This window comes from Schistocerca americana, chromosome 1, assembly GCF_021461395.2.
Source record: "Schistocerca americana isolate TAMUIC-IGC-003095 chromosome 1, iqSchAmer2.1, whole genome shotgun sequence".
In the NCBI taxonomy this organism is placed as follows: domain Eukaryota; kingdom Metazoa; phylum Arthropoda; class Insecta; order Orthoptera; family Acrididae; genus Schistocerca; species Schistocerca americana.
Genome location: NC_060119.1, coordinates 257,347,620 through 257,360,386, shown reverse-complemented (window position 1 = coordinate 257,360,386; position 12,767 = coordinate 257,347,620). Strand labels below are relative to the sequence as shown.

Genomic DNA, 12,767 nt, shown 5'->3' with positions numbered 1-12,767 from the left:
AGATGAGAAAGAAAACCATCCGTGACTCTCTCTCTCCCACAATTCGCTGTATTACAATATCAGCTGCCTACTTTCAACGTTTTCGATGTCCTCTGCCAATCTCGTCAGGTAATGATCGCACAACGCTCAGCAATATTCCAGAAGATGTCGAACGACCGTATTGCTGGCAGCCTCCTCAGTAGATCTGTTGTCTCTTCTAAGGATTGCGTCAATAACCCAATATTTGTTTCAGCTTCGCCACAGCATGTGATGTTTCCCAGATAAGTTAATTATATTTCTAATCCCTATGACTTTCTTTACATTTATAATACTCAAATTTGTATTACTTATCGATTTCTCGAAGCCTAACGAAACATTCTTAGTAAACATGTTGAGAACATCACAAACTTTATTTTTAATGGTCAAATGTTACGTTTTACACTGTGAACATATATTTTCAACATATTTTGGAATTCGATTTCCTCTTCTGAGGAGTTTACTAGACGGCAACATGGCAACATTACTTGTCACAAACCTGAGAGCCGCGCGGCATTAGGGCGCTGCAGTCATGGACTGTGCGGCTGGTCCCGGCGGAGGTTCGTGTCCTGCCTCGGGCATGGGTGTGTGTGTTTGTTCTTAGGATAATTCAGGTTAAGCAGTGTGTAAGTTTAGGGACTGATGACCTCAGTAGCTAAGTCCCGTAAGATTTCACACACATTTGAACATCTTTGAACAAATCTAAGAGAAATTTTCTGATTGTCTGCTGAATATTTTACGTGTATTAGTATCAGCAGAAGATCTCCATCACTTTGCTTGCCGAATCACATTTATCACTTCCATTTCGACAGGTGATGTCCCATCATTTACTGCAAATTGTGACCTTTCAGATGGAAAATCACGAATCGCATCGCACAACTGAGAGGATAGCCCATAGGAAAGCAATGTGGTTGAAAGCCGATTATGAGGAATTATATCAAAGCAGTTTTTCGAAGTCTATAAATAGGAAATCAATTTGATGACCCCAGTATCCACAATGTAGTGCGAATAAAGTGCCAGATGTCTCTCACAAGAATATTACTTTGGAAACCGATGATGGTTTGCGGTCAATGGATAATATATTTCAGGATATTTCATAACGTTGGAACAAAGTATGGATCTGTAACTCAGTGGATTACGTTTATTTTTTTCTTCTGTATTGCAATGGTGTGTGCAACTTTACATTCGTCTCCTTCACTATAAATATTAGTATATTCTTCATGAAGTCATGGGAAAATTAATGAAACCGTTGCACTCCTAAATTGTTAGCCCACTCAAGAAATACATTGCCTGTAGAAACATTATAGTCCTGCTACGATTATGACAGGAACATGACAATATAGTGAAACATGTCTGGTGACAGAGCGATAGTTTTGTTACTTTCTGGAATGACAGAAAGAATCTTGTAAGATTCACTTCATATATTTGTGTTATACCAATCAAAGATTCGGAGGAATTCATCTTTGATGTGTCATCGACCTACCAAATATATTTACAGACAGCGGATATTGCTTTCATGCAGCAGCTACAACTAACCTCGTGGTCTAAATTGTGAATTATCTGTGTCAGCCGTCACAAGGTCAACGATGATTCGATGACGCTGCAGCTGGCCGTTTGCTCCATGAAAATGTCGACGAACTGTGAAGAGTAAGAGGCAGTAGCTCTCAGTTCCAAACTGGCGCAAGAGCAGCATTTTACATCTCTTAGACAGAGCTGAAAACAGCTAACCTGCAGATCTAGAGGTAAGAAACATAAAATTCAGCGGAATTAGGTTTTTGAATGAAATAGACGCAAATATCAGAGAAATTCTCAACAATACATTCCACCTAGTTATCCCCCCTTCCTTTCTTTTAGCCTCAATATGACTACTGAACACAAGTGTCGCACGGTGGTTAATTTGCCGTCACATTTGCCATTTATCAGTCACACTATCATTGACCATAGTAGTAAACTGCAGAAACGTCCTTCATCAACTACTGTTTGTCTTCCTGAATATGGTAATTATATCAAAACGCAGGAGTAGGTTTAGTAATGAATAAAAAAATAGAAACGTGGGTAAGCTACTACGAACAGCATAGTGAACGCATTATTGTAGCCAAGATAGACACGAAGCACACTCTTACCACAGTAGTACAAGTTACGAAGATAGTATCTGTTCTTTCGAACATGTCCGAAAGAACAGATACCATCTTCATATATAGTTAAGGCTAACTGACCATTGACCTTCATCTTCTGTGCGGATGCATACGTACTGCCCAAACTCTTACGGCAGACTCTGTGAGATTATTTGCTGCGAGCAATGAGTGTAATGGGCAGGGGTACTACGAATGTAGTGTGTGGACATTAAGTTGGGAAGCGTGCAGGGGATAAGTCGTTGCAGTCAAACGATCCTCTGTGCCCTCGGTGGCTCAGATGGATAGAGCGTCTGCCATGTAAGCAGGAGAGCCGGGTTCGAGTCCCGGTCGGGGCACACCTTTTCAACTGTCCCCGTTGGTGTATATCAACACCTGTCGACAGCGTAGGGTCTTGATTTAATTATCATTACAAGTGTATATGCCGACTAGCTCCGCAGATGACGAAGAGACTGAAGAAATGTGCGATGAGATAAGAGAAATTATTCAGAAAGTGAAGGGAGACGAAAACTTAATAGTCATGGGGGACTGGGATTCGATAGCAGGAAAAGGAAGAGAAGAAAAGGTAGCAGGTGAATATGGAATGGGGCTAAGGAATGAAAGAGGAAGCCGCCGTTTAGAATTTTACGCAGAGCATAAGTTAATCATAGCTAATACTTGGTTTAAGAATCATGAAAGATGGTTGTACACGTAGAAGAGGCCTGGAGACAGTGGAAGGTTTCAGATAGGTTATATAAAGGTAAGACAGAGATTTAGGAACCAGGTTTTAAATTTTAAGACATATCCAGGAGCAGATGTGGACTCTGACCACAATCTATTGGCTATGAACTGTAGATTAAAACTGAATAAACTGCAAAAAGGCGGGAATTTAAGAAGATTGGACCCTGATAAACTAAAAGAACCAGATGTTGTAGAGAGTTTCAGAGAGAGCATTAGGAAACGATTGACAAGATCGGAGGAAGAAATAGTTTAGAAGAAGAATGTATAGCATTGAGAGATGAAATAGTCAAGGCAGCAGAGAGTCAAGTACATAGAAAGATTAAGGCTAGTAGAAATCCTTTGTTAATAGAAGAGATATTGAATTTAACTAATGAAAGGAGATGATATAAAAATGCAGTATATGAAGCAGGCAAAAAGGAACACAAAAGTCTCAAAAATGAGATCGACAGGAAGCGCAAAATGGCTAAGCAGGGATGACAAGACGATAAGTGTAAGGATGTAGAGGCATATATCACTAGGTGTAAGATAGGTACTGCCCTTAGGAAAATTAAGAGATCTTTGGAGAAAATAGAACCACTAACATGAATATCAATAGCTCAGATGGAAAACCAGTACTAAGCAAAGAAGGGAAAACAGAAAGGTGGAAGGAGTATATAGAGGGTCTATACAAGGGCGATGTACTTAGGGCAATATTATGGAGATGGAAGATGACACAAATGAAGATGAAACGGTAGATATGATACTGCGTGAATAGGTTGACAGGGCACTGAAAGACCTAAGTCGAAACAAGGTCCCGGGAGTAGACAACATTCCATTATAACTACTGATAAAAAATGTTCAAATGTGTGTGAAATATTATGGGGCTTAACTGCTAAGGTTATCAGTCCCTAAGCTTACACACTACTTAACCTAAATTATCCTAAGGAGGAACATACACACCCATGCCCGAGGGAGGACTCGAAACTCCGCCGGGACCAGCCGCACAGTCCAACTATTGATAACCTCGGCAGAGCCAGCCACAGCAAAACTCTACCATCTGGTGTGCAAGATGTATGAGACAGGCGAAATACCTTCAGAATATAATAATTCCAATCCCAAATAAATCAGGCGTTGACATATGTGAAAATTAACGAACTATCAGTTTAGTAAGTCATAGCTGCAAAATACTAACACGAATTCCTTACAGACAAATGGAAAAACAGGTAGAAGCCGAGCTCGGGGAACATCAGTTTGGATTCCGTAGAAATGTTGGAACACGTGAGGCAATAATGACCCTACGGCTTATCTTAGATTAAGGAACGGCAAAACCTACGTTTCTGACATTTGTAGACCTAGAGAAAGATTTTGACAATGTCGACTGGAATACTCCCTGTCAAATTCTGAAGGTGGCAGGGGTGAAATACAGGGAGCGAAAAGCTATTTACAATTTGTACAGAAACCAGATGGCAATTACAAGAGTTGAGGGGCATGAAATGGAAACAGTGGTCTGGAAAGGAGTGAGACTGGGTTGTTGAACGTACCCCCGATGTTATTCAATCTATATATTGACCAAGCAGTAAAGGAAACAAAAGAAAAATTTGGAGCAGGAATTAAAATCCATGAAGACGGAATATAAAAACTTTGAGGTTTGCCGATGACATTGTAATTCTGTCAGAGACAGGAAAGAACCTGGAAGAGCAGTTGAACGGAATGGACAGTGTCTTGAAAGGAGAATATAAGATGAACATCAACAAAAGTAAAACGAGAATAATGGAATGTCCTCGAATTAAATCAGGTGATGATGAGGGAATTAGGAAATGAGACACTTGAAGTACTAGATGAGTTTTTCTATTCTGGGACCAAAATTACTGATGATGGTCGAAGTAGAGAGGATATAAAATGTAGACGGGCAATGGCATGGAAAGCGTTTCTGAAGAATAGAAATTTGTTAACATCGAGTATTGATTTAAGTGTCAGGAAGTCGTTTCTGAAAGTATTTGTATGGAGTGTGGCCATGTATGGAAGTGAAACGTGGACGATAAATAGTTTGGACAAGAAGAGAATAGAAGCTTTCGAAATGTGGCGCTACAGAAGAATGCTGAAGATTAGATGGGTAGATCACATAATTAATAAGGAGTTATGGAATAGAATTGGGGAGAAGAAGAGTTTGTGGCACAGCTTGAGTAGAAGAAGGGATCGGTTGGTAGGACGTGTTCTGAGGCATCAAGCGATCACCAATTTAGTACTGGAGGGCATCGTGTAGGGTAAAAATCGTAGAGGGAGACCAAGAGAGGAATACACTAAGCAGATTCAGAAGTAGGTACTTGGAGATGAAGAAGCTTGCACAGGATAGAGATGCGTGGAGAGCTGCATCAGACCAATCTCTGGACTGAAGACCATAACAACAACAATAACTCTAAACGATCGTATTGAAATGGTACAACTCGACTTTCTTTATAGCACTCTGTCGATACAGGGATCAGGTGTTTCGAATTGCCTCGACTGCTTTCCCCCTTATATTAAACACAAACAGAACACAATATCACAAGTGGTAGACTTTACTCCGCCTCGACTCCGTTTTCTAATGCATAAATGACGCTCCTCATAACGTCAAAAATGAGAAATAATGATGTTGTCATAGTATGAGCTTTGCTACAGACTTAAACGAAGTAAGACCATAGTTAAATTCGTTTATAGCAACGTGCCAAACAAAATCGCCATAGAACACGCTGAAACATTATATTATATCATACGTAATGTTACATGGTGTTATAATTGTTAAATCGAGCGCAGAAAAATCCGCTGGAGATTATAGGCACTATGGCAATGCGTCGCGATCACTTGGGCGGTCACAGGTCTGCATCAAGCGGACACTGGCTGATGGCGGTGAATTTGGTCTTACAATGACAGACACCCATGAGTCCTTTCACAAATATGTTTACCCTAGATCTTTCTACTTCTGGCTGGTTAGAAAATCACCTAAAGTCTCTACATCTGTCATATTGATATTCTTGGCAGACGGTATACAGCTAAAAAAAAAAAGATAAAGGATGGTTTTGATATCATGGATTTACGTTCGCACTGCGTGACGGCTACTTGACCACGTATAGCCTATTTACAGTAAAAGCGCAAGTGGAAGTCAACATTTCTCCTACAGTGTGCTGCATAATCCCTTTATGACAAAAACATAATGCTAACGCATGTGAAATTTGGTGGTTGGTTTGACTGCGGGTAGTTTGTAATGGCTAAGGTGTGGGTTTAATTCCTGCTGGAGGGTACCAGTTTTTAATAGCCACAAACATGCCCTCTTCACCTCCGGTAACGCTTAGTAGAGAACGCAGGACAGTGTTGGGCTCCAAATCAACATTAAACTTGTCCTTCCCTGCTGACTGAAACATTGTGGGATTACTTTTGGCTGTCAGAGGCAGAAATCACTGCTTGCAGAAATTCTGTCTCTAGTAAGCTATATACACTAGTAACGTTACTTTAATTTACAAACCAGTCGCCATTTAGGGTCACAGGTCCTCGATTTCTTGTTTTACGTGTCCATGAGATTTTGAAGACATTGGAACTGGACTGGGATTCGAGTTACAATTACAATTTTTCTCTGGATTCCAACCCTTCTAGATGCTACTGTCCCAGCATTTCGTTGTTTCCTAATGATGCCAAACTCCTCCAGGTATCGTCTCTACTAACAGAGTGACCCTAACTACTAGTGAAAGAGAATTTGATAGTTGACACCTCTTCGTGTCAACAACGACGATATGCATCTGGTCGGGAGTGCCAGGCGGCACAGCACTAATCGTTCCGTTACCTCTAGCCGAACATGTGCACATCTCACAACTGGTGAAGAAACCGTCAATAGTTCTTGTCTATTCATAGCTATAAAACAATAGCGAAAGGTACCAGGTTCGAATACCTTTCAGGCAAAAATCATTCAGATTCCAGTATCACGGGCCGGCCGCGTGTGGCCGTGCGGTTCAAGACGCTGCAGTCCGGAACCGCGGGACTGCTACGGTCGCAGGTTCGAATCCTGCCTCGGGCATGGATGTGTGTGATGTCCTTCGGTTAGTTAGGTTTAAGTAGTTCTAAGTTCTAGGGGACTGATGACCTCAGATGTTAAGTCCCATAGTGCTCAGAGCCATTTGAACCATTTGAACCCGTATCACGCTGTTGGTGAGCATATTTTTTTTGAGTCTCATTGTGCTTAGTTAACAATTCATATAGGTACTGGGTTCTACTCCCCTTCCATTCACACAACTTTACTTCATGGTGTTTCCCATATGTGCATGCACTTTATTATATACCTTTCGTGGTTACTCCTGGGGATCCCCAGTGCTGTGATATACAGATTATCATTGATTTCGAGGTGCTGCCATGTAAACTGATATTTTACGTCTCTCTGTGTCTCGATCAGACATGCAAGGTTTGTTTGGTTAAGAATGGGCTCAAATTTGGATCACAAAAAACAACTCGTAATGTCATTTAACGAGTGTGATACGATTTATGAAGTGTTACTTATTGTAATGAAGTTTAATTTACAAGGTTTAATAATATGTGTTGTATGACGTTATTGGTTTACCTCTGGGCTGATTGCCATAATGAGCAGTGTTCGCAAGTAGTCTCTTGTGTTAATCCATTGTATATGGTCTAACGACTGTACTGCAGGGGGTTTATAGGACCTGCGACTCCGCAATGCTATGTTGGTTGCTTACAGCCAGGTGCGGCCTACTCATTCAAATTCCGGTGTGTACATTTTTGAGCCAGCGTTGCTGTACCTATTCTTATGCCATACATTTGTTGCATCTCAAAGCAATGGAAATTTGATGAATAAATGTTGCTAGGTTTTTAAAGCAAGTTTATTTAAAAACCAAAAAATTTAGCACTTCCTTTAGCCTAATTGATATTTCGGTTTTAAACAGTTAGTAGTGAAAAATAGAAAAATGTACCTGTTATAACCGAGACCAGACGAATACCTAAAATATCGTTATCAGTTTTAACTGGTCGGTTTTTTCCATTCCTAGTAAGTGTGCATGAGGGAGTGCAGAAGTAAGCTATACGCTATTGCCGCCAGAAATTAATCTATAAAAAAAACTTAACTATGAATACCAACAGCAAAATGTGAAATGATCCGTATTGTAGGGAAATTACTTTCTTCAAAAATGTTCTTTAAAAGGAATTAGGCGACTTTTAGTAAAGACTGACAAATAGCATAAAATCATATTTTATTCCAGGGCGTCTTATTTCGAAATAATATATCTTTGTATTTTAGATACACACAGCGTATAGCTGTCAATAATTTGGTGAGTGAGACTCGTTCAAAGTAGCAATGTGATTACATGAGGCGGTGTTGGGTTTACGTAATAAATGTATAACAACGTATAAGGTGGGAGAGGGTGTGACGAACTCCACACCGTGGAAGACGTCCCCGGTAGCGTCGAGCAAAATTTGGTGCCTATGTGTCATTATTAATCCACGTTACATTTCAGATGAACTTGTGAGCTCTGTCCTTTTTACTGATGTGTCGACAGCTTGCTGTATGATGAATCACCGAGTCAGGGTAATGTTGCAGGGCGCCATGCTTTCGCAAAGGCATCAATATACGAAAAGTTTGCAGGCAATTTTGAGGCAGATTTCAATCATTTGCATCTCAGTGAGGGACAGTTATCGAATTTCGAGAAAGATACCCATTAACAGTGTTGTGCAGTACATTTAACTGCTCTCCAAGGGTCAGTGACCCTAACATTATCACATGTAATCTAAGTTCAGTTTCAGTGGTAATAATTGTAGTAGCTTATGTAGAAAATTCAAAATGGTGCCAGTACTAGTAGGGAATTTTTACACTGAAGCGCCAAAGAAATTGTTATAGGAGTGCGTATTAAAATACAGAGATACGTAAACTGGCAGAATACGGCACTGAGGTCGCGCAACGCCTATGTATGACAACAAGCGTCTGGCGCAGTTGTTAGATCGGTTACTGCTGCTACAGTGACAGGTTATCAACATTTAAGTAAGTCTGAATATGGTGTTATAGTCGGTGCACGAGCAATGGGACACAGCATCTCCTAGGTAGCAATGAAGTGGTGATTTTCCCGTACGAACATTTCACGAGTGTACCTGAATATCAGGAATCCGGTAAAACGTAAAATCTCCGGCATCGCTTTTCCGGAAAAAGATCCTGCAAGGAGGGGACCAACGATGACTGAAGAGAATCGTTCAGTGTGACAGATGTGCAACTTTTTCGCAAATTGCTGCAGATTTCAATGCTGGGCTATCAACAAGTGTCAGTGTGTGAACCATTCAACGAAACGTCATCGATATGGTCTTTCGGAGCCGAAGACCCACTCGTGTAGCAGCGATGACTGCACGACACAAAGCTTTACGCCTCGCGTGGGCCCGTCAACACCGACATTGGACTGTTGATCACTGGAAGCATGTAGCCTGGTCGGATGAGTCTCGTTTCAAATCATATCGAGGGGATGGATGTGTACGGATATGAAGACAACCTCATGAATCTATGGATCTCGCATGTCAGCAGGGGTCTGTTCAAGCTGGTGAAGGCTCTGTAATTGTGTGGGGCGTGTGCGGCTGGAGTGGTATGGGACTCCTGATACGTCTAGATACGACTATGACAGGTGACACGTACGTAAGCATCCTCGTCCACCCATTCATATCCATTGTGTATCCCGACGGACTTTGGCAATTCCAGCAGGACAATTCGACATCTCTCTCTTCCAGAATTGCTACCAGGTGGCTCCAGGAACACTCTTCTGAATTTAAACACTTCCGCTGGCCCCCAAACTCCCCAGACACGAACATTGTTGAGCATATTTGGGATGCCATGTAACGGGCTGTTCAGAGGAGGTCTCCACCCTCTCGTACTCTTACGCATTTATGGACAGCCTTGCAGGCTTAGTGGAGTCAAGTCCCTCCAGTACTATTTCAGACATCAGTCGAGTCCATGCCACGTCGTGTCGCGGCACTTCTGCGTGCTCGTATCATTAGGCAGGTGTACCATTTTTTATGGCTCTTCATTGTATATTCGCAATGATTCGGTAATTGGTATACAATGCAGTAGAAACAGCAGTAGATCTGTAAAAGTAGTCAAAGTAATTTGAAATACTGAAAACGTTTAGCTTTTTTTCTGTTACAATAAAGGAAGATGTGACAGAGTGGAAAAGATGTAGAATAGCATCAAAATAGACAAATTTAGAACGATAGTAGCCAAAAAGAATAATGATAAGAAAAATGTGGTATTATAGACATTTTAAACTTAGTTCATTGTTCAGGTCGAGAAAAATTAGGAAATAAAAAATAAATATTTTAGCATAAACACTTATAAGTACATACATATAATTTTATCTGTGATGGTCATTTGTTGTCATCAGTAAAGTGGACTGTGATAACTAAATAAATAAATAAGGGATGAGGATAGCTAATTTGAACATACTGAGTCTCCACAGACAGTACGCCACCGTAATAGAATTTTTCACGCACAATATTCAGGTGTTGGTAGGACCGTAGATGGAAGTATATTATTCGGTTTTGATGATATATACATATCAATGTAATAAGCCAATGTTGGTCTAGGTAGGTCCCGGCTCCTTAATGTCATTTTGACTGATTGTATCATCTTCTCCCAGTTGAGTTTATGTATATGGAATTCCCCGCGATGATCATGGCCAAGTGGAATTTTGTGTCCACTATATGCGGCAGTGGGTGTCGTCAAGATGGAGGTTTGGGTGCTATATCGACACAAGCTGAGTTAGGCATGTCAGTTCTATCCCCACAAAATCTGTGATATTCGTTGAAAGTGCGAATTCCGCTGGCCTCAACCTGCTAATATTTTGAAATTAGACAGTGATCATCTTCATCCCGGGGATACATCATCTGGTCAGTGTAGCCTTTAATCCTCAGAGTGTTCTGTTGCAATCGCAACAGAGGAAAGCAGACAACGGCGAACCCTGACGGAGGATCTTCTGTAACTGTATCTTCTCCAAAGGGTTATCATTAATCATGAATCAGGTGTGCGCATTTTGTAGGCGTACCCTGACGATCTCGGCGTATGCCCTTTTAATTCCTTTTTTAATTTATGTCTCTTTCAAGGTAATCAATTTCCACTCTATCTTACACTTTTTGGATGTCTAGAAAAGCAAACCAAAACGTTTCCTGCTTTTCCCAAGTAATATGGACGAGGTCTCGACAGTCTATTAAAAAATTTGTTGTCTACATTCTCAGACAGCGGAATTTTTGTACCCCAGGTACTTCAGTTTTCTGTCGGCTGTTAACCACCCTCACAAAAATTTCGTTATCAGCTCTGTTTGCGTATTAGCGACTGAAGTGATTGTGGCTTTCTTCAGATTACCATTAGAGCCCTCATGAATTCCATTACTGGTACAATGATTCGCAGGATTTAATTGCACATTTTCTTTCGCGTGCCCTCTAGTAAATGCCAGCTTACGTGATAATCCATTGCATGCATAATGAGATTTTCACTCTGTAGCGGAGTGTGCGCTGATATGAAACTTCATATTGCATGCATGTTTATCAGACTGTAAATGTTAGCCGTGACTTTTTTTAACCTGAAAATGTTGTCCAGTGTGGACGAGTCTACCTGGTATAACTACTGCACTGCTAAGAAATAATATTCTCGCGTTAGTTTTCGTCCGGTAGACTTTTACTTAGCATACAGTTTTACGTAGTTGATTAATGCGGGCTTAGTTTTCCATGTACCCCTTTCGATTTCAGATAGGTGCAGCTCTCTCCATTGTGTCAGTGGATTCCAGTTTGTACTCTAATTCCACATCGTGATGTAAGCTGAAATTAAGCTGCCATGTTCCTCTAATCCAATGGCTCTTTTGTTATGCGTAAACCAGCCGATGTGGTCGAGCTGTACTAGGCGCTTGAGTCCGGAATCGCGCTGCTGCTACGGTCGCAGGTTCGAATCCTGCCTCGGGCATGGATGTGTGTGATGTCCTTAGGTTAGTTAGGTTTAAGTAGTTCAAGTCTAGGGGAATGATGACCTCAGATGTCCCATAGTGCTTAGAGCCTTTTTTTTTTTTTTTTGTTATGCGTAAGCTGTAGTGACTTGATACGCGGAACAATATAGAAATCTGTAGGCTGGGATTCTGCCGTATATATTTGGTTTACCAGTTGTGATACATGTGTAAAGATGCAGACCCAGGCCAGAGCAGCATGTCGTCATGTCGCGGCTCCACAACCATGGAACCGGCTGCCGGGCAGTAGCCAGCACTCGAGACGTATCGGCGGTGCTTCGTACGAGACATCTGCAGCAAGAAGGCCTTCTCTTTCGTGTATAAAAGCTAGTCCTCCAACTAGTCTGATCACAGATACAGCTGTGTTTCCACTCGGCGTCTGCTGTGTCTAGGCTTCCGCAGTGTGACTGCCAATGCTCTTCAACCATCTCTATGGATGCATCAGCTCTGAGGTCCGGCTGCTATGATGGTCCTAGGGTCGAACTAAGACCCTCCCAGCCCCGATCCACACGAATCCGCCAGCCGAAACCCTCCTTCCATGTCCGCTGTACGATCCTTGGTGACGCCACGGACTACAGCTGGGCTCAAGCTCGAACTGTTCGCCACCTGACGCCCGGCTGCCATTTGCGAGCCTTTTCTACGCTTGTCTAACAACAAATCCAACAAATTTTACCATCCACCATTGGCTGCCTGCATCTTCTACACCTAAACCACAGAACCTTACTTCCACATCCACCGATTCCTTTACACTGGTATGTCGTCTAATCAATTTGCAGCGTTAAGTGTGACACTAAGCGAGACGTCTGATTGGGTATTTTAATCTCCAGGTGTTGGATGATTAAAGGTCACTTATAAAATTCTGTAGATCGTCACTTAAGTTCGTATTAGGTATCTGATCCACGTGGTCGAGTACAGTCTTAAAATC

At 41.5% G+C, this 12,767-nt stretch overlaps 1 non-coding gene across 1 annotated transcript; it reads left to right on the top strand.

The window, feature by feature from the left end:
* The first annotated feature begins 2,411 nt into the window (after positions 1–2,411).
* On the top strand, positions 2,412–2,485 carry Trnat-ugu. Its single transcript has one exon. It is a non-coding gene; the product is annotated as a tRNA-Thr (tRNA).
* The last annotated feature ends 10,282 nt before the right edge of the window (positions 2,486–12,767 follow it).